Source organism: Leopardus geoffroyi, chromosome B4, assembly GCF_018350155.1.
Source record: "Leopardus geoffroyi isolate Oge1 chromosome B4, O.geoffroyi_Oge1_pat1.0, whole genome shotgun sequence".
Taxonomy (NCBI): domain Eukaryota; kingdom Metazoa; phylum Chordata; class Mammalia; order Carnivora; family Felidae; genus Leopardus; species Leopardus geoffroyi.
This window is the reverse complement of record NC_059341.1, coordinates 53,211,983-53,234,402: the sequence shown is the minus strand read 5'-3', so window position 1 is coordinate 53,234,402 and position 22,420 is coordinate 53,211,983. Positions and strand designations below refer to the sequence as shown.

Sequence of the window (22,420 nt, the reverse complement as noted above, 5' to 3'; positions counted from 1 at the left end):
GTCCTAAAGGCAACAATGCATAATTGCACCAGCCTTGGATTGTCTACCTGGGACTTCTTGATAAGTGAAAAAATCAAACACTTACTCATGTAGCCAGTCTGAGATTATTAATGGTACTAAGTGATTCATTTATTGATACTACTCAGCCATCTACAAAATCTCAATCTAAGTAACCACCAACTCCTATATTTCCCAGATCCCAATTCCAAGAATTGTTCATCCCAACCTTGAATAAAATCCATTATCTTGGAAACCTTTTCACTGTCTACTCAGACCTTGCATCTCATTGTCACTATCTTCATGTCCTTGTGTATAATGTCAACTCGTTGACATCCATCATCCATTGCATTACTGGACAAAACCCCGAATCTAGTGAGGCTCAATCCCTGTATACTTCATGTTTACACATGAGAGGCTCATATGGTTGACTACAAACCAGCCAGATTACTAACCCATCTCACTTTAAACCACTAACCACGAGCCTTCACAAAAGCCCAGAAAACTTACCACATTTTCTCATTAGTTGAGGGTCCCCCTCTCCCTGATAACAGTTTCACAGCTATTGCTCTACTTTCAAATATCCCACACTTCCCCCTGCCCACCTCACTCTCAGCTGATGGCCCCCTATTTTACTAGGATAATAGAAGCCATCAGAAGCTAACAGCCTCAGCTTCTCCCACCCACTTTTCCAACATTCTGCAGCTGCAACAGTTAAAGCCCTGTCTTGCTACCAGGTAAAACTATATTATCATACAACAACATCACTGTGTCCTAGGTCAAAATCACAACTGGGAAGATGCTTAGGAAACACGCACTACAGCAGCATTTTTCAAAGTGTGGTTAGCAGACCAGCAACATCAGCATCAACTCGGAACTTGCTACAAATGCAAATTCCCAGACCTACTGAAATAGAAACTCCTGCGATTAGGACCCGGCATTCTGGCTTTCTTAAGTCCTCCAGCTGATTCTGATGTGCACTAGGAATTGAGAACCACTGCTCTAGAATGTATGAATTTAATGACGTTGTTTTAACTCCTGCACCAAACACAGTAGTGTATAATAATTGCTTCATTATTAAGGAGGGAAGAAAGGTGGAGAGGAGCACATGTAAGCACATATATTTTTTGACTTTAAAAAGTTTAAAGAAACTTTAAATTGCCTCTAGGTTCTCACATTATTTTTCCAGATGAAATTGAAGCCCAGTAATGTGCCCACATTCATATAGCTAGCCTTGATTCTGCCTTTTAATAATGATGTGTAATGGGCAAATCAATTAACTTCCTCCCAAAATAGAGAGCTAATCTCTACTGTTCTGCACTAATTTCCTAGGGCTGCCATAACAAATTAGCGCAAAGTAAGTGGCCTAAAACAACAGAAATTCATTCTCTCACGGTTGTGGAGGCTAGAACCTGAAATCTAGGTTTGTGAGCAGGGCTGGCTACTTCTGGATGCCCTGAGAGAGAATGTTACACCCCTCTCTCCCAGCTTCTGGGGAGTACTCTTCTGGCAACCCTTGACCTTCCTTGGGTCATAGATGTATCACTCCAATCTCTGTCTCCGCATTCTGTGGTTCTCTCCCTCACCTATTTTTGTTTCCAAATTTTCCTCTTGAAATCTTGCCATTTGGGACAACATAGGTGGACCTTAATGACATTATGCTAAGCAAAATAAGTCACACAGAAACCAAATCTGTATGATATCACTTATGTGTGGACTCTAAAAAAGCTGAACTCCCAGAACGCGAGAATAGCATGGCAGTTACTAGGAGCTGGGGGGTGTGGGCAATGGGGAGATGTTGGTTATAGGATACATACTTCCAGGTGTAAGATGAATAAGTTTTAAGGATTTAATGACAGCGTGGTGATTATAGCTAATAATGCTTTATTATGTCCTTGAAAGTTGCCAAGAAAGTAGATCTTAAATGTCCTTACCACTCCTCCACAAAAAAGAGAATTATGTTACATGATGGAGGTGTGAGCTAACACTGTGGTGGAAATAGTTTTGAAATATATGTGTATCAAATCAACACTTGTACACCTTAAAGTTACAAAATGTTATATGTCAATTATAGCACAGTAAAGCTGAAAAAAAAAAAAGCCTAAATTTTCCTGTTCTTTAAGGACACCACTCATTTGATTAGCGCTCACCCTAATCCAGTATGACCTCATCTTAACTCAATTACATCTGCAAAGACCCTATTTCTAAATCATGTCACATTTGCAGGTACTAGGGGTTATGATTTGCACATACCTTTTGGTTGAAAGGGTTAACACGAGTCAATCTAGTATACCTTCCTTCCACGTTCCAAAGACTAGGGAAGGGGAAAACACGAGTCAATTGACATGAGTCAATCTAGTATACCTTCCTTCCACCTTCCAAAGACTAGGGAAGGGGAAAACAAAGTAAGCAATTCATCTCACCCAACAAATAGAAACCCAAACTTCTCATACAATCCAGTGCTGACCCTCTATGAAGCACTGACCCACAACATGCACAGCCGAGGACCATTGCCTAACACCTCGGCTCACCCCATATGAGAAATGCCATGTGTCCTGCCTTCTTGCTCTTCACTGGCCACTTCTGCCACTTACCCCACTTGCTGGACCAAGGACACTGATTCCTGAAATCTGCCTCCAAGACTGCCACATCCCATGGGACCATCCCAATGTGAGATGCTTTATCTCATCCCCTGTCAGGCTTCCCTCTAAGGAATTAATTCTAAACCTAAAGAGGAAATAAAATGACATAAATTCATATTATTTCATTTTTTATGTACAAAAACTTCAGTGAGAGCAATATGATAAATATATTGCTGTGATTAGTGATCCTTATTTTACTTTATAATGTGACTAGGGGTAGAAATGGCAGTTCTTCCATTGTCTTCTCTGCTTGCTCTTGCATACAAATTTTTCAGTCTATGGATTTTTTGTTTGTCTGTTTTTGCAGAAATCCATTAGAACCATTTGTCAATTTGAAAAAAGTTTAGTACAATTAAGACCAGACACTATACCCCATAAATACAGTTCCCTAGATGCAGATAAACTGTGAGACATTGTTAATTCCCTCTGTGTGAAAGTAGCCAGTAAATTCGCAGCATCAGATAAATGTGCCATAGTATTATCATCATCATCATCATGATCATGCCTGTTGATTTCCTGGTTGTTCGTCCCTCTCTGGACTCTTCATCACCCTATCACACCTGAATGTGGAAATATTGACCAAATGCTGACAGTTTGCTACTGTCTGCTGTCCTTAAAATCTTGTCATTCTATTACTGATCCTTGGTACTTCTCTAAATCTTGACAATGTCTCTTCCCCTTTTTCCTACTGCTAACACTCCCAGCTGTACAACTGAGACCTCAGTTTGGACACTATCAACAGGTTAAGATGATGAAGCACAGAAAAAAAAAAGAAATGCAGAGAAGTAGTGTGACATTATGTTTATCTAGAACCTACCTTCAGGACTGCCACTGTAACATAATATTTTCGGAATTGGAATTTAGTGTCAGTAAAGAATTGGGTTTGGAAAATAATAAACATGCAGTGAAAAATCAAGGTGTGGGCTTGGAAATGTCTCTCTATTTCTGAATGAATCAGGTAATCACCGCCTTGATAAAACATGCTTTATAGTTATCCCTCATACCCACATCACCTATTTGCAGCTGGCCAAAAACTCTTTAGGGGCAAACCTTTATGTTCAAATTTTTGGTTAATTTGTTCACTCAAGGTTGATTTTGAGTGCATGGTCCTGCTGAAATAACTTAAGCACATGTGGCTGAAGTTGTCACTTTGAGTGACACTTTCTCATATTTATGCTCATGACATTTCTACAGTTATAAACTGCAAAAGTAGAACAAATATAGCAGTGATGGCCAAAGAATACAGGATGATTTCTCCCTTGGCTTCTCTCATTTCTCTAGTTTTCAGGAAGTTTCCCCCCCATTCATCCTGCCCATGGCTGTTTCCCCTCCATTAGTCAAACCTTCTAAGTCAAGAAGCATTTTTTGTGAAACCAGTCATTCTTTCCAGAATTCCAGAGATGAGCTAAAGCAAGTGAAAACTGAACCTGTGCATAAAAGGCAAAGATTGTTATACCTCCGGTACACAAAATGTCAATCTCTGAAGTTTATTGGGAACTTTATATTTTATATTACTAGAACCTAAAATAGATTCCTGAGGATTTAAATTAGGCTTCTAGGATTCCATTAGAGGTTAGTTATACTGGGAGTATCTAGGACATTTAATTTTATAAACTTTGAAGCTAGAAAAATATTAGCATTTATAGTTTGGGGAAAACAAAGGGAAACGGTAATAAAAAGGAAATACTCTGTTTATGCTTTCTTTGGGATTATGTATAGAATTGCATTTTGATAGTTTGCCCAGAATTTCAAAACCTTGGATGTAAATATCAAAGGTACTCCATCCATGCTTTCCACTTTGTTTCTATTACCCCAGACACCCAAGTTCCCTGAAGCAGACATTAGAAGCCATAACTTTCTGTCCAAAACATGCATATCAAGGTAACATGGCCTGAGTCAGGAATCATCACACTTTCTCAGCTCTTCATGTTTTCTCAAATGCCCAAATAGACACAGCTCATTTGTAAGACAACTCCACTTTATAAGATGATGGCTAAATGTGAACCCATATCGTCCTTATAAAATGTGAGATATGGTGTAGAAGAACACTGAAATGTACAATTTCTGTCAGCCCACACAGTGTAGGTGCCATGTTTATTCAGTTCCTTGCAAATTCTTCCAAGTTACCAACTTCTTCTTAAGTTTCAGGCTCTAGGATTGTGTATCCCAGTTTTAAAAGCCTAGCTACTGCTGAACAAAGCAGGAATACCAGGCTTTGTGGACTGTTTATACAAAGCATGTTTACACACTATAGCATCATGGGGCTTTAAAAATGCAACCTATTTGACACATTCTAAACTTCTCTCTTAAATGAGTCAGAATGCCTTTAGATCCTGCTGTGGTATGAATCACAGCAAGAAGTTCCTAAATAAGAGAAGGAATGAACATAAATTTCACTCAAGCAGCCCTTGTTATCACAAACAAGAAAGGCCAGCATGTTTTTAGGTATTGCAAGTGATAAAAGAAATCTTTAAAAAATGTTGATAGTAAATGGAAAATGCAAAATTATGAAACACCTAGAAGATAACATAGGAGAAAATCTAGATGAACTTGGGTATGGCAATGACTTGTTAGATACAATATCAAAGGCACAATCCATGAAGGAAAGAATTGATAAATTGGTCTTCATTAAAATTAAAAGCTTCTGTTCTATGAAAGACAACAGAGAGAGAATGAGAAAACAAACCACACACTAGAAGAAAATATTTACTAAAAACACAGCTGATAAAGGACTATTGTGCAAAATATACAAAGAACTCAAACTCAACACTAAGAAAAGAAACAATCTGATTAAAATATGGGCCAAAGACCTTGACAGACATCTTACGAAAGAAGATACTAAAGATATACAGACAGCAAATAAACACATGAAAAGATATTCCATATGTCATCAAGAAAATGAAAATAAAACAATAATGAGATACCACTATTTACCTATTAAAATGGCCAGGATTTGGAACACCAACATCATGAAATGCTGGTGATTATGTGGAATAACAGGAACTCTCATTGATTGCTGGTGAGAATGCAAAATAGTATAGCTACTTTGGAAGACAGTTTGGTGATTTCTTCCAAAGGGAACATATTCTTACTATATAATCCAGCAATCATGCTCCTTGATATTTACCCAAAGGTGTTGAAAATTCATATCCACACAAACACCTGCATATAGATGTTTGTATTAGCTTTATTCATAATTGCCAAAACTTGGAAGTAACCAACTTATTCTTCAGTAGGTTAACATCTGTGGTACATCACAATGGAATATTATTCAGCACTAAAAATAAATGAGCAATAAAGCTATGAAAAGACATGGAGGAACCTTAAGCATATGTGATTAAGTGAAAGAAGTCAATATGAAAAAGCTACCTATGCATGACTCCAACTATTGCCATACTGAAAATGGAGACATTAAAAAGATTAGTGATTGTCAGGGGTGGGGAAAAGGGAAGGATGAATATGCAGAGCACAGAAGATTTTTAGGGAAGCAAAAATGCTCGGAATGATCCTATAATGAGGGGTACATGTCATTATACATTTGTCCAAACCCACGGAATGTACAGCAGCAAGAGTGAATCCTAATATAAAACAATGGACTTTGGGTGATCATGATGTGTCAGTGGAGGTTCATCAAGCAGCAAACGTACCCCTCTGATGAGGGATGTTGTTGATAAAAGAGAAGGCTGTGCATGTGTGGGGACAGAGGGTGATGTGGAGAAGCTCTGTACTGTCCTCTCGATTTTGCTGTGAATCTAAAACTGCTCTTAAAAAAAAAAGTCATTAAAAATAGTAATGAAATATTTTTTAAAATAAAAAGAGTAGAGGGTAAATGACTGTCCCAACATAATTGCTAACAAAATTCAAAACAAGGAGTTTTGCTTCTGTAGCTTCAGTCTCCCTTCCTCTCATCAGGATAAAGATTACATGTGGATTCTGATGCTAGTGGGTGGAGCAGGTCTGGGATTCTGCATTTCTCACAAACTCCAGGCAGTGTTGCTGCTGCTGGACTGTGGACAGTGCTGTGTACAGCAAGTCACGTAACACCTTGAGGGTTAAGGCGTGCCGGGTGTCTAAGGAATCATGCTACAACAACGATGAGTGGAGCACAGGAACTTGTATCAGCATCCCTTTCCGGAAAACCTGCTGCTGAGTGAGCTGAAGAAAAAAATTACTAGGAGGAGGACCTGAGTTAAAATATATGTATCTACCCATTGATACTAGTACTAAAAAGAGAACTCTAGGTAGAAATAAAACTGGGATGGTTGCAAACAGACCAGGATTATGTCTACTGATTATCCGAATGTCTTTCGTAAGCTACATAACTTCTGTAGAACTTCATTTATTTAGCTTTCCAATTAAGAGGTTGGATTTAAGTAAGTCTTGGTCGCAGGGCAAAAGAGAGCAAACTGGGGTGGGCAAAGGGGTGGCGGTGAAGATCTGAGGATGTGTCAGGATATGAGAGTACCAACAATGACTGGTTGAATGTGGAGAGCAGAGTATGGTCACAACCAAAGCCTTAATATAACTGTCAAGTTCAGAGTATAAGACAGAGGTAAAAATAGGTTAGTAAAAAAAGAAGTTTAAGAGCAGGACATAGGGTAGGACAGGTTACTAGATATAAAAAATGAGTCAAGGGAGACTATTAAAGATGTATTCTATGAATCATGAATGGAGACTAGAGAGGCCATTCTATGATGTTTGTGGCAGTAGGGCCATCAACTTGAAGGACTGCTGCAGACGGCATGTGACTAATCTTTCAAATCCCTCCCAGATCTGTAATTTCATGATCATTGCTTCCCTTTTTCTTCTTCCTTAGAATCATCTGGGCCCATTTGCCTCATGGGTTCCCATCTTCAGAGAGCATTCTTAACCTCTCTGGGGAAACTCAGAAGGTTATTGTCATAAGTCTTTCTTGTCTTTAATTGGCCTAATTTCTTATATTTATTTTGTTTGTCTTTCAACACACATTACATTCCCCCCTGCAGCATATTATGTTAGGCCATGTTCTGCTTTATTCTTTAACATTTTTTTATTTCATGATCACACCATTCTATTCCTTTGAATTTCCATTGGAAGCAATTTTAGTGGTATATATAATAACATTCTTCAAAACTCTTGTCCTGTTTTCTTACCCATAATGAAAAAGTCCCAGTATAAGTGTTTTCTATGTATTTTTTTTTTTTTGGTGCATTGATTTTTTTTCATACTTAGCAATGTTATAATTAAGTCAATAAATTCCAGTCCATAGACGAGTACTAGCTCCAGAACTCTTCTTTGATGATTAGTATCCAGAAAGCTATGTGGTAACTTTATATTTAGTTACTGTTTTCAACCTCCTAAGAAAGCACACTTTTGTTTTATGAACTATAAGCAAATAGTAAAAAAAATATATATTAAACATTTTCCTCAGAGAATCTATAGTAGAAATAGATATGTTTTGTAAATGCAGATACAGAAATATCTTCACATTTATATATTCTATTACAATGACATATTCAAATACCGCCTGTTTGGGTGGATGTTTGTTTACATTACTCAGAGTTTTATCTATTTCTGTGTATTCTAACACTTGTAATTGACAAAAAAAAAAAAAACCTCTAAAATCCCTTAACCAACCGTTACTGCTAATGATATGATTAAGGGAGACAAAATATAAACAATCCCTTAAAACCAATCTGCTAGACCTTGTTGTACTTCATTTTTTTTCAATTCAAAAAAAAGTCTTCCTATCGGCTCTCACAATACAAACAAATATTTTTATTCAGCTCCTTGCAATTCCTTTCCAGTTCTTCACTTACAATTCTCTATCTTAAATTTTAGACTCTGGAGCTGTATTACACACAGGTAAGAGCCTTGCTCCTGATGAACTGAACAGGAATACTGTTCATTGTGGACCTGGGATCATCACATTCCTCAAGACCATCTGCTTCAGAATCTCCTAGAAGCTTTTTAAGAATTAAAATACCTGAGCTCCCCTAGACCCACCAAATCAGAATTTCTGCTGATGGAGCATATGAATCTACCTTTTTTACTTTTTTTTTGCTACTTCTGGTGATGCTTATAAGCACTAAAGGTCAGGACACACTGTCCTAGAGTAAAAAATCTTAAAATAGCCATTTTCAAACATCCTTCTGTTTTAAAGACTTACTTCTATTATCTCTTCTCTTTGCTACCCTATGAATGAGATTTGATTAATAAGAAAAACAATTATCTTCCAGGACCAAGAGGAATTTCTACTTTCTCCTACTTTTTTTTTTTTAATTAAGCCTAAGTGTGCTGATGTGTCTATCCCCAAATATGTTCCACAACAGCACTCCAAGTCACAAATGTATTGCCTAAATGGAGGATGCATTTACTATACAGCATCATCAGATTAGCTTAAAGTCATTTTTCCCATTTTTTATAAGTCTGTGTATTGGGTAGCAGGACTCCCAGTAAAGTAGGTGGAAAAGAAACTTCTAGGACAAACTTCTATCTACCTTTTTTTTTCTTTTGGGCCATCCTACCTTACCCGTTTCCTTTCCTCCAGTCCTGAAGAAAAGAATAATAGCTATATCTGTCTAAGCCTGCTTTTATTTATCTTCATGCATTTCCCCACAGCAATATCCACTGGAATATGCATACTTTAGCCCCCACGTTCAAGAAACATAATGAGTTATGTTATTTCTTATTTCAGACTGAGTTTTATCACGAAACATATTATTTTTCAAAAGATATCGAACTGTTCCTAGGTCCTTGTGCATACATGCACAAAAACTCAAGTTTGAAAAGCATTCATTCTCCTATATATCAGAGTCCTGGGTGATTCTGATTTCTTTTAATTCTAAAGTATTATTGGAGTGTGGGCTACATTTACTTGCAATGTGTATCCCCTCCTATTTAATTTTCGCTTTTTCTTGAATCACTGTGCTTGCTTTTCAAAGTTCAGTGTATTTCTACAGCACAAATTAAATTGTAACAAAATTCAAGTCTATACTTATCTTTATTATAGCTTTTTTACCAGGTCCTGAAGAACACAAGATAAAGGAAAGAAAACTCTGGACTAAGCCGACCCCAAATTTTAGTGACAAATCCAGGGCCACCACATTCAGCCAGATTGGCCAGACACACCTAACATTATAGAGAAACCCTAGGTTGTCAGTCCAGTGGATGAACAGGCCTCCCTAACTCCCCAACTTATAGCCCATAATATATGACCACACACCTGCACTGCCCTAGTAGTAGCCAATGTTTGACAGTGTGTCTGCACTGTGAACACATTTCATAAATTAGCCATTCTCTGCAAATGAATAAGACTATGCCTTTGATAATCTCAAATTCAAAGAGCTTAAACTGGATATATAATACTTTTCCATGATATTTTTTCTCTAAAACTGCCACTGTATTTCCCGACATTTAGATTCGATATCTAGGCTCAATCAATAGATATGGATGTGTTTTAGATCCCTGAGTCACCTAATACCTAAGTGGCTCTGAACAGGTGTCTGCTAAGAAACATATAATCCATTTAGTGGAGACCTATAATACTCATTTTGTTTTCACAGATGGTGTTGGATTATTAAAGTGGAAATATGCCAAGAAGTTTTGAGAGTACCTTTCCATTTAAGCTGGACTTTGCATTATTTAAAGCTATGATAATTTAACTCATCTCTAATCCTCTCATAGTCCAGTCGGACCAAATCCATTATTTTCTGTATCTCCTAAATTTCAGTTTTCCTGTTACTAACCTCCTGCATCATACAAAAAGCCTGGGGGAGGAAAACACATCACTCAGCTTCAAAGTGTTTCATTTGTAGCCATATCCTTTTCTTTTCCAAGGGCAGGTAATGGACAGTAGTAGGCTGAAACAGAGTCAGGAAAAACAAATAATGGTAACTCTACTATCGACTATTTGCATGGGGAAGCCATTTAGTGTCTCTCTCAGGTTGGTCATCTGTTACATAAAGTAATAAATTATTCAAACTACTAAATTTTTTAAGTGCAAACAAGTGTCAAAGTGGTTCAGGGTTTGTTTACTTGCTGAGAAATGCTATAAATCCAAAATATTATCACTGTTTACCTAATCATACACAGTATCTACCACGAGTCTTAGAGTAGAAAGATTTGCAGTTGGACTCTTTCACTTAGCTCAGTGACTTTGGGCAAATTACACTTGTGTTTCTTTGGCTGCCTAGAATCTGAAATACCTTTGTGTATCTGGAGAATTCCCCATCATATGCCTTTGTTGAACTGTCTCCCACTATAGAAGCTGAAAAGAGCAAAACCCACTCCTGTATTTGTCTCCCACTCCCAGCACTTAGGGCATTGGCATCTCCAAACAGACGCTTCCATGTTAGACTCTGAACTTGTATTGAGTAAAATAGGCAAAGAGGATGGAACTCATTCTGTCAGTGGGAGTTGCAGTGGTGCTACTATTTGATGATTCCTACCAAATGGTGCTTACTGAATTTAAAAAAAAAAAAAAATTTTTAATGTTTATTTATTTTTGAGACAGAGAGAGACAGAGCCTGAATGGAGAGGGTCAGAGACAGAGGGAGACACAGAAACTGAAGCAGGCTCCAGGCTCTGAGCTGTCAGCACAGAGCCCGACATGGGGTTCGAACTCACAAACCATGAGATCATGACCTGAGCCAAAGTCAGACGCTTAACCGACTGAGCCACCCAGGTGCCCGGCGCTGACTGTATTGATCAAGATGTTGCTATGACGATCCAGTTGGTTGTTAATGATATCTACTTCAACTTTATATGGAAGAACTGAGAAAATCCAGAGAAGGGACTTAGGGTATGATGTTTCATATCAGGATTATGCTTAGCAACTGACCTCTCAAAAATTCTCACTCAACAGTGGACTCAGTGGGGCTGGTTCCCAGCAATTAGTTCTAGCTCAGAGTTGGTGCCCATTAAGTATAAAAAAATCCGTGTATGTTTTTTAAGCTGCTCTAGAATATAGGGCAGACTAGAGCGCCTGGAGTCATACTTCAGTGTGCATCCTCAAGCCAGTTAGCCTCCCCTCAGGTGACACCAGATCTATGAAAGTGCAGTCAGCAAGTTACAGTGACTTGCCCCCTCAATCTTCTCCAAGAAAATCAACTTATCAGAAACTACTTTGAATGTACCCCCTAAGTTAAAGTGCATGTTTCCAGTGTGCTGAAACTTGATTGTCTAAAATAGACTAAAATCTCAAGCACATGCAAAGACTAAGCCTCACTTAATTAGAAAATGTGGAATCTGTCATTTTTATCACCAAAAAATTCACTTTGAGGTGTAAGCTGCATCAGGCCCATTTTATACTTGGAAAAACAAGTAGCAACCCATAAGTATCTTTGGTGAACACTAACCTTGAACTTAAAACTTGTGGTTCTTTAGTTTATAATATGCTGACTCTACAAATAAAATCCCAAATATACCAATACTAAGAAGACATTTTTATTTCTTCCATACTAGAATATTTAATAAATGTCTGGTTTCAGAATTAACTAATTCCACTCCTTTCAAAAATGTATATTTTCAAAAAAATGTTTACAATGGATAATACCACATGCAAAATGTATTTCATCCATAGAGATCATTTTTTAACCTAAGATATTACTTAAGGAAATTTAAACAATTGGAGCTTATGATGACACCAGGATAATTAAGACAATGGCTGCCATAGTAATGGAGACCAAGTGACCAGCAGAATAGATAAAGAACTCCCAAAATAGAGCTACTTCAGGGTGGAAATTTGATATATGCAGAGGTGGGAAAAAAGGAACTGTTTAATAACTGGAGTTGGGAAAAAAGTTATCTATTACAGAAAAAGGCCAAATTTGATCCCTACTGCATATAATAATAATAATAATAATAATAATATTTAATAATAAAACAATTCTAAGTGAAATAGGGATTTTAAATGCAAAAATGGAAATATAAAACATCTAGAAGAAAATATAGATGAATATTTTTAAGACCTTAATGGTAAGGTCTTTACTACGTAAAGATTTCTTAATTTACAAAAACCAAAAACAAAAACAAAAAATAAACAGTACTGTATCAAAAGTAAGAACTTTTGTTCATACAAAACACTTTAAGGAAACAGGTGGGATGGGGAAGGGTTATGATGAAGGAAAACATTTGCACATTTGCAACAACAGAAGACTGCTATAAAGAATATATCTTTTAAAACTCCTTAAAAATCAATAAGAAAAGCAGAAAGTATATGGGTAAAAAGACACAGACATTTAACTGTAGGTAAAATGCATATTGACAATAAATATATGATAATAGGGGCACTTGGGTGGCTCAGTCGGTAAAGCATCTGATTCTTGGTTTTGGCTCAGGTCATGATCTCGCAGTTTGTGAGTTGGAACCCCACATCGGGCTCTGTGCTGCTGGTGAGGAGCCTGCTTGGGATTCTCTTTCTCCTTCTCTCTCTTTATCCCGCCCTCCTCCCTTCTTCTCTCTCTTCCTCTCTCTCTCAAAATAAATAAACTTAAAAAATAAATATATTAAATATTATTAATGATTAGTGCAGGGAAATTAAGACCATAATGAGATACCATTTTACAGCTATTAAATTTGCACAACTTTAAAAATCGAAAATGCCAAGTATCAGGGAGGTTGTAGATTCCCAAGATTTCTTGTATATTACCATTGTAAAGGTAGTGAAACCATTGTGGAAAACAGTTGGACCTTGCCTCCAAAACTTGAACATTCACACACTCCATGACCAGAATTTTTAGTCCTAGGCATACATGCTACAAGAGCTCATGCATCCGTACAACAGGAGACATGGGCAAGAATCTTCTAACAGCACCAGTTAAAATAGCAGAGAGTTGAAAACTACCCAGGGACCCATCGATATAAATAAACTGGTGTATTTACACAGTGAAATATTACACAGAGGTCATAATGTCACAGCAATATAATTTGTGGTAGGCTGAAAAACTGGGTCCCCCCCCCCAAAATACTCACTTCCTTATCCCCAGAACCTGTGATTATTACCTTATATGGCAAAATAGGTGGTCAAGTTAAGGCCCTTAAGATGAAGAGCTTATCCTTGTTAACCTGGTTGGCTCTAAATGGAATCACATGTCTCCTTATACAAGAGAAACAGAAGGAATTATGAGACGGACACACGTAGAAGAGAGAAAACAGTGTGAAGATGCAGCAGACAGAGAGATCTGAAGATGCTGGTGATGCGGCCACAAATGAAGGAATGCTAGCAGCCACAGAAGCTGAAGGAAGCAAGGAACAGATTTTTCCCCGAGAGCCTCTGGAGGGCTCAGTGCAGCCATGCCAGCACCTGATCTGCCTAGTGAAACTGATTTTGGACTTCTGGCTTCCAGAATTGTGAGAAAATATATTTTATGCCACTGAATGTGTGGTAATTTGTTACAGCAACCAGAGGAAACTAATATACAAGTCATTGATACATTCATCAATACAGCAAATGGATTTTTTTTTAAATACTGATGATTAACTGAAGGGGAAAATTAAAATAAAAAGCTTAATTGTCCAATGTGTAGATTTGTAAACTAAATTATGTTAACATAAAAGGATGTTAGGCCAAAATAATAAATCTAGAGAAATGGGGGAAGAATCTTCCTTAATTAAGACCTCACTGTATCAAGGCCAAAGTCCTTTCCTGGGCCTTCAGCACACAGCCTGATGATGCATAAAATTAAAATAGAATATGAAGCACCCTAATTATGGTAATTAGATACAAGATAAGGTAGAATGGTTATGGAGTGGTGAGGACATTAGTTCTTTAGGATGTAAATAAATGAGACAAAGGAATAAGGTTTTGAAACACAGACAGGAAGAATAAGCAATTTGAAAAACAGGACTGAGTCCAGTTACAGATAACTTCCAGAAGGGATTCTGATTTAATTTGCATTTAGCAAGCAGCTCATGACACAGCCTCATCCATTTTTCCACCGACAAGACAGTGGTTCTCAAACCTTAGATGGAATCAGAATCACCTGGGAAGTTGGTATAACTCAAGAGGCTCAGGCTTATTCTCTTCAATGAGCCTACTCTTCAGTGTTCTTTCTGAGTTCTCCAGGTGTTCTGATTTGCATCAACATGTAAGAACCACTGATCCAGGAAAACACACAGAGGGAAAAGTATACTGTCACTGAAACAGTTTCCCTAGAATTAAACAGAAAATTCTGTTCTCTTCCCTCACTGCTCATTCAAATCTGTTCTGTGAGACTAATCCTGTGCCCCTTCAATGAAGTCTAAGCAGATCCCAAGGCTTTTCTGATCATTCTCAGAAAACAAAAAGTCCTCTGGTCACTTTTAGTCATAAAACATTTAATTTTAGTCTTTAAATGATCATTCCCAAGTAATGGTCAAGACTCCCAACTGCATTTAAAACTTCCTCCATTCCCCAAGTTTTTGCAAGGATATAGAGAAAAAAGAAACTTGTGCACTGTTGGTAGGAATGTAAATTGGTGCAGCCACTGTGGAAAACAGTATGAAAGTTCCTTAAAAATTAAAAATAGAAATACCATATGACTCAGTGATTCCACTGCTGGATATTTAACAACAACAACAAAAAGCCCGAAAATACTAATTCAAAAAGGTATATGCAGCTCTATGACTATTGCAGCAGTATTTACAATAGCCAAGATATGGAAGAAACCCAAGTGCCCATAGATAGATGAATAGAGAAAATGTGGTATACACTGGATATGTACCATACACACACACACACACACACACACACACACACACACGCAGAGGAATATTAATCATCTGTAAAAAAGAATGAGATCTTCCATTTGTAACAACATAGATGGACCTAGAGGGTATTCTGCTAAGTGAAATAAGTCAGACAGAGAAAGACAAATATTATCTCATTTCATTTACATGTGGAATCTAAAAAACAAATGAATAGACAAACAAAAAGCAGAAATAGACCCATAAATACAGAGAACTAACTGATGGTTGCCAGAGAGGAGGGGTGAAGAGATGGGGAAAATGGGTGAAGGGGAGTGAGAGATAAAAGCTTCCAATTATGGAATGAGTAAGTCACGGCCATGAAAGGTACAACATAGGGAATAGAGTCAATGGTATTGTAATAGCGGTCCTTGTATGGAGACAGACGGTAGCTACATCTGTGGTGAACATAGCATAAGGCATAATCTTGTCCAATTACCATGTTGTACACCTGAAACTAATGTAACATTGTGTGTCAACTATATGTCAGTAATATATATGGCTGCTAAACAAGACCCACAATAATTGTTATTAAAAACAACAACTTCCTCCCTCCCTGCTCAGGTTAAGGATTGTAACCTGGGTTGTAAGCCTGCAGTGTGGGGAGGGCTCCAGTTACCTCCTTTATTTCACTGTTTCTCCTCCTTGTCTACAGCCTGGATCCTGATCTTCTAGATTTCACAGAGGTGTTAGAGAGCTGTAAATTCCAAGAAAGTTCTTATTTGACAGGCACCAGTGTAATCTGGCATTGTTTTCCTCTGGGCTTGGCAGGGATTTAAGGCTGATTCTTTCTCATGGAGCATCTTTGTAATTTCTATGGAACTGTCACTGGGCACAGGGTCTCCCATTATTGCATTCATAACACAAGTGAGGTCTCCTTTGCCTGGACATTCAGGACTTCAGCCTGATTTTCTGAGGCCCATTGCATTTTCTCAGGAGCTTATCACCCCTGAAAGGGGGCTGCAGGTATGTCTCTCTCTTCTATGTGGCCCTCAGGAGTTGCCAGAAAGCATTCATGAATTCTTCTTTCCACAGACCTCTGGCAATGCAAGTTTTTCCTAAGGCAGTGAGTCTTGTAGCTCTTGGGGCAACAAACTGTGCCCCAAACCCCAGCACACAAGGCAACCTCTTTAAGGGGCTTCCTTGAATCCCCTCTCATTTGGCTTGAGGGGAGACAGAAGGGACATTTCACAGCACTCCAAAATCAAATGAGCTTTACTTAAAAAGACAGAACTTAAGCAAACCAGCAAGGAAAGGTAACACATAAAACAGTGGGTGGCGGTGAGTTAGGCATTATTAAGAAAAATGAGACAAATAACCTTATTAGTTTGAACAAAGTAGAACAGAAGGTAGATTTTTTTAACATGGATGAAAGAAGATCTTGAAAATAAAAAATAAAACTTGTAAAATGTGTCAAAATACATAAAGAAATTTTCTTGGCATTTAATGATAATAAGGCATAGGCACAACTAAATACACATTTCTTAGCCCTTAATCAATTATATAAAATATATATAATGAAGACTAATAAATTCAGAATTGTATATATTTCAGATTTTGTAAGGCTTTAAACAGTTAACTAGTATACATGACCCTTAAAACATATCTATATATAGCAAAGATATATTTTGCCAAAAAAACCTACATAAATTCCAAGTGTCCAAAAATTGCTATCTATATTTACTTTGCAAAAGAGTGAAACTAGATATTTATAGAAGAAATATTAAAGAAGGATCCCAATCATTTAACAATTCAAAAAGTCATTTAAAGGGGCAGCTGGGTGGCTCAATCAGTTAAGCATCCGACTTCGGCTCAGGTCATGATCTCACAGTTCATGGGTTCAAGTCCCACGTCGGGCTCTGTGCTAACAGCTCAGAGCCTGGAGCCTGCTTCAGATTCTCTGTTTCCCTTTTCTCTCTGCCCTCCCCCACTTGCACACTGTCTCTCTCTCTCTCTCTCAAAAATAAACATTAAAAAAATTATACAAGAAGTCTTTAAATATTAGACCAAAACTATAAATCCATAATTATAAACTATTCAGGAATTAATGATGATGACTAAATTATAGCCAAAATTTACAGGAACTGGCCAAGGCAATGCTCAAAGGTAATTTAAAATTTTTAAATCATAATTTAAAACAGCAAAAATGAATTGTTTTTTATTACATAAGCTTAAATTCAAATACTTGGAAAAATTCATAGAAATCTAGAGGAATCAGGAAGAAAACATTCATGATTTTGAGTCTTTAGAATACAATGCTGAATAAGACAAAACACCTACCTTTCTGTTTATGAAAGAATATTGCCTGGTTAATTTGCGCTCAGTATTTTTCTACACATAAAATAGTGAACAAGTCACAGGTCTTGTCTTCAAGAACTTTAAAGTCAGTAGGGAGTAAAGTAAATAGGTAATCAAAGTCTAGGGGATCAGTTGTTCTCTGATAGTACAAGGGGCCAGGGAGCAGGTGGCTTGACTATGTATAATCTGCAAGGTGGTAGTGAAGGTCTTCCAAGGGACAGGGTACACAACCTGAGTCCTGAGGGTAAATGGCATTAGGGAGGTATGTGTTGTTAGCACAGGAAGAAGCATATGAAAGGAGAGAGAACAGAACACATTTGGAGAACTGAGAACATTTCAATATTGCCAGAGATTAAATGATGAAATGTGGCCTTGGAGAGGTGAGCCTGGACCGTATCATGGAAAGTCTCACAGGAACTGTTAAGGAATGTCAGCATCATCCCAGGGAGGTATTAAAGGATTGTAAGAAAGAGCATGACATGAGAAGATGTGCATTTTAGAACTGTGACCAGAGGGGGTGTGACATGTTAACCCCTCCTGTCCAGGGTGTGACGCTTGCCACACTAGGAGCAGAAGGGGCTCATGAATCCTAGACACGTGTATGTAGAGTCATGTGCACACATGGGAGATGAAACCAAGTAAGGAAACGAATACTCCAAACCCCAAAATGACATACAGGGAGCTGGAACTGAATGTCAACAAATACCACTTAAAACATAGAAGTTCCAAAACCGAGGGATAAAAATAAAGCAGCCAGACTAAAGGGCTTGAAGGAAGAACACAAAATACAAGAATGCAAGTGCAATACTATAAAATGAACAGAGGCATTATAAACTATTGGAAGTGAGGACAATTGGCAAAGCATCCACCGGTAAACCTAGGGAAAACAATTTCATCCTCTTGGGTTTCCTTTGAGGTCAACTGGAGAGCTGCTTTTTAGAAACTGGCCGTTCAGTCCTATTATATAACTTTAACTCCCTAATCAGTTAAAAACATGGACTATATTCCTACTCTCAAGATGCCTAATGGGCTGAATGTTAATACTTATAATTCAGATAGGTCTATGAAATGGATGTGATTCCCAGGAATTGGTAGTCGTGGGTACTCTAGGTAAGGACTTTAAATAAAACAAAATGAATGCTATATGGGAAATTTGAGAGCAATCTTTCAACTGGGTCATTAATTTTAATAATAGTAGGAGATTTTTTTTTTATTTTAGAGACAGAGGGAGTGTGCAAGTGGGGGACAGGGGCATAGGGAGAGAGAGAGAGACACTATTGTAAGCAGGCTCCATGTTCAGCACAGAGCCCAGAAAAGGGCTTGGTCCCACGACCTTGGGATCATGACCTGAGCCAAAATCAAGAGTCGGGAGCTCAACAGACTGAGCCACCCAGGTGCCCCAAAAGTAGAAGCTTTTAATAAAATAATGTTAACTTCCCTAATGCTATAGTTAGCAATTAAACAGACATCACATTGAACTATAACCAAAGCAGTGTTTGTTAGAAGTGAGAGGCTAAAATCCAAAATGTGAATAATGAGAACATATAAAATTGCAGTAATAAGCTCTTAGGGGTGTCATTAGTGAAGCATCACTTTCTCTCTGTTGATGTGGCAAATCTTTTCCCAGGGCCACTAAGCCCTTCTGACTCCATCAATTTGATTATCAATTATTTCCTGATATCCATCAATGCCAGCAACTAGTATTATTTTTCTATTTTCACGGTAATTTTAAAGTAATTTTAAGGATGAAATGGAATGGAAATAAATCACGTGCCTTGCTGTAGCAATTGGCCAACTCAAAACATTGCCAGGTTTGAGTGAGCGTCATTATGAATACCACATTAAATACATCAAATGCCCATACTGATTATGTTGATACACTCATGGATGAAGTTAGGATTTGCAGAATTTCAGCGAATTAGAATTCTAGGGTTATATATGCCTATAATTATTCATTCACTTATTTATTCATTTATTCAATCAGTTCTACATAAAATATTTATTGGGCATCTACCATGTGCTAGGTCCTGTTCCAGGTGCAGGGAGTAGAGTGAACAAAACAGACAAAATTTTGCTCTCAGTGAACATCCTCATGTTGCTTTATATGAGAGTTCATTCCATGAAATAAGAAAAATTCATTATGCGTTGACATTGTGCCTCCTTTGAAGAGAGGGCGTGGGTACTTTGAAAGCTTCAGAGGTTAGTTTGTGATATATGTTTTCACTTCTTCCCAAATGGATTTAAAATATTTATTATCTCTCTCTGACAAAAAAAAAAAAAAAGAACAAAAAGGAATAATGCTTATTTTTTGAAAGCAAAGAAAAAGGGTCTGTAATATAATTTAATTTATTGCTCATGAGAAAGAATTCTAAGAACAGCACAGGATATTTAAAAAAAAACGTTTTAAGGAAATTATAATTTTAAATTTGGAATCTGTCAGCCAAACACTCGATTCACCAGTCATCTGCTTATCTGAGGATTCATTCATCTCCAGATGCATCTTTATTACACCAATATGTAAGATGAAATATACGTCAAGCTCTGTTTTGCAACTTTCATAGCTCATGTAAAATATCTTTGTTCTGGTGACCCATTTTTAAGAAGTGTTCACCTTTCTGCACGTTCGTGAGTGGTATCATATGAAGACATGATAGAATTGAGAACTTTTCACAACTTTTTTACGTATTCACCAGACAATATCACTTGTAAATTCAAACAGGCATGATGATAAATGCATTATGTTTTCTTCTTTCAATTCCACAGGTACTTCATTAAAATTCCCACAATTTTGATTTTGTTGCAGGCTAGGCCACACATTTTATTGCAACTTGTTGCAGAGAAGTTTTGACACACTTACGTAAGTTGTTCCCAGTTATCTTTCCTACTTTGATGAAATGTAGGAGTTTCTTTTCGATCAGGATAGATTTTGACATTTTCATTGGGTCCCACCTACATTTTCCCTGCACAGTTTTCTCATAATGTGTTATTGAGTAAGCTGAGAAGAAACTGATCTCATTTACTATGTTTGATGATATTCTTACTTTTTTTCACTTAGCATTGAAGGTTTTCCCTTTTGTAGAAAACTACTTATAAATCATACATTGAAATATTTCTTTGTCTCTCATTCTAATCTAATATAATCTAATCAACCAGTTGGCTGGTTGATAACTCCAACGATTTTTAGACCATTTACTTATCACTTTTCTCAGTCACGTTTGGTTCCCTCACTATTCTGGGAAGCCAGGATTCCCATTTGCTCCAGTCTTCTTCTTCCCTTCCACTTGATGCTATGTCATGCATGAAATTTTGTAGCAGGCTCACCTTCATTTTCCAGCGAAGACCTTGTACATTAAAAATCATGCAGCATGTGTCATATGTTGATCATATGACACATTTTTTTCAAATTCCAATGATTTTCAACTGCTGCTTTACTGTCCGAGAGCATTTTAATTCAGGATAGTTAACATTACTGGAATTGCCACATCACTTAATTGGTAACACTATAGGTTTACAAGCAAAAGCAAGCCTTGCGCTAGAGACAGCAAATCTACAAAACACTAAATAAAGAGAACAAAACCACCATGTTTTAAAAGTTGATGTCAGAAATGTCTCATTTAGTTCAAATAAACTGCTATGAAATAATCCTTTAAAACATGTGAATAAAGAGCCAACAACCTAAAAGTGGAAATAACATCTAGACAGGAGGTAGTTTATATTCTGTTGGATGATGGGATTAAATAACATGAAGACCCAAAATATTCTTTTATACAAAAGTCTGGTTCCCAAAACAATTATTAAATATTTCCACCATCTCTAAGGGAATGACTGGAATATTAACAAAGCACCCTATTAAAAAGAGCTTCAAAGAGCATCTTTATTGTTGCATTTAATTTATTTTCTGAAACTCTGAGGAAATTACAAATCTATTATAGAAGTTTATGATCCTTCATAAGTCAAGAACAGAAATTATATTATTTTTTATAATTATCAATAATAACAAAATCACTGAAGACATTCAAATAAAAAGATATACTTTTAGTTTGGATGCAACTGAACAAAAACACAATTTAAAGAGGCTGTACTTTTTTTAAACAAGCCAACATAGAAGTTCAAGCTACATATTAAATTTCCATTTCTACTCAAAATCTTAGGAGATTTTAAAAGACTACGACACTAGCATGGCAAGTGACATATCATATCCAATAACAATATAATTAGAAACTCATTTATTCTATAACTGCAAAATATTAAAATTTTGCTGACTTTATTTCAGTCTTCACCACTTTAATTAACTTTTTCCCCCCATAGCTCTGTTCACAATACAGTACAGAAAGGCAGTATATAGGGTATTATGGTTAAGAGTGGTTAGTCAGACTGTCCTGAGTTCAAATCCAGGTTCTATGCCATCTGAATAACCTTGAGCAACTTGTTCCTCTCCACTTGCCTCATTTTTTTTTAATTTTTTTTAACGTTTATTTATTTTTGAGACAGAGATAGAGCATGAACGGGGGAGGGTCAGAGAGAGAGGGAGACACAGAATTCCAAACAGGCTCCAGGCTCTGAGCTGTCAGCACAGAGCCTGACGCGGGGCTCAAACCCACGAACTGCGAGATCGTGACCTGAGCTGAAGTCGGACGCTCAGCCAACTGAGCCACTCAGGCGCCCCGTCAATTTTTAAAATGAGAAGAATAATATTTGCTTCATAAGATAAGTAGCTTAAAGGGGTAGCTTATAGGGCTCAGAGTATCAAATGAGAAGTGAGAACAAAAGTCCAATAC

At 37.2% G+C, this 22,420-nt stretch overlaps 1 pseudogene; it reads right to left on the bottom strand.

Annotated features, from left to right (window-relative positions):
• Positions 1-6,578: 6,578 nt before the first annotated feature.
• Positions 6,579-22,420, bottom strand: part of LOC123591797 — a 56,577-nt pseudogene continuing 40,735 nt past the window's right edge.